Here is a 1,267-nt window from a genome sequence, read left to right on the forward strand (position 1 = left end):
ATAAATGATAAACTGACTTGTAAACCTTATTTTTAGTCCCTGAGAACATTTGCTTTTGAACGCGGCAAACAATTCACCATTACATTTTCTTTTTAGCACTTTCTCTTTAGTTTGCACTCAAAATGCATGAAGAAATTTATGAAGAAAAAAAAAACCCAAATAAAAAGACTTAACAAAGTAGTAAATATGTTTGGTGTCTTTGGTTTCTTAATGTACACATTACTGCCCCCTCGTGTCAGTGGATAAACATTACAACAGATAAAATCAAACTTTTTTTAGAGCACTTTTTAGAGACAATAATGCAATGTGATATACAGGTGTAAAACAATTTAGAATTAAATGATAAAACATCCAGAATCCCCCTCAGGTTCAGCTGTCAAGACCAGGAAAATGTGTTTAAACCCAAAATCCAGGAAACTGGGCTTGATGGTAGAAACTTAAACATTTAATAAATAAACTAAAACAGGACAAAAACTCTTGGAGAAATAAAGAAGAAAAGCAGATGACCTGACAATGTAGAACTGAAAACCTTTTATACATTGAGGACAATTGATAAAAATGAAAACAGCTGAAACAAAATTAGAAAAAAAAATCACATTGTATGATTTTTAAAGAATTTATTTTTAAACTTTGGTGGAAAATAAGAATTTGGTCAATATCAAAAGTTTGTCTTAAAACTTTGTTATATACTCTTTGTTGACAATAACAGCAGTTAAATGTTGTCTGTAAGTCCTCATAAGGTTTCCACAAACTGTTGCTGGTATTTTGGTCCATTCCTCCATGCAGATCTCCTCTAGAGCAGGGATGTTTTGGGCAAACATCGTTGGGCAACACAGACTTTCAACTTCCTACAAAGATTTTCTATGGGGTTAAGATCTGGAGACACCACTCCAAGACCTTGAAATGCTTCTTGTAAAACCACTCCTTTATGACCCGGACGGTGTGTTTGGGAAGACTGCCATGCTGAAATACAGGTCTGTGAGAGACAGAAATCTGGTTTGTAAGGCAAGGCAAGGGAAGTTTATTTGTTGCACATTTCATGTACAGAGACAAGTCAAAGTGTTTTCAATAAAACATTAAAAGAAACAATAAAAACAAATAGTAAAATGTGATAATTAAAATAAAATTAATAGAAAGTAAAAATATTTTAATTTAAAACAAGCATAGATAAACAGTGCCGACGTAAACTTTTGAATACATATTAATCAAACTGAGAACAGGTGAGTCTTTAACCTGGATTTAAATCCACTGAGTGTTTCAGCAGATC

The sequence above is a fragment of the Oryzias melastigma genome, linkage group LG18, assembly GCF_002922805.2.
Source record: "Oryzias melastigma strain HK-1 linkage group LG18, ASM292280v2, whole genome shotgun sequence".
Lineage (NCBI taxonomy): Eukaryota > Metazoa > Chordata > Actinopteri > Beloniformes > Adrianichthyidae > Oryzias > Oryzias melastigma.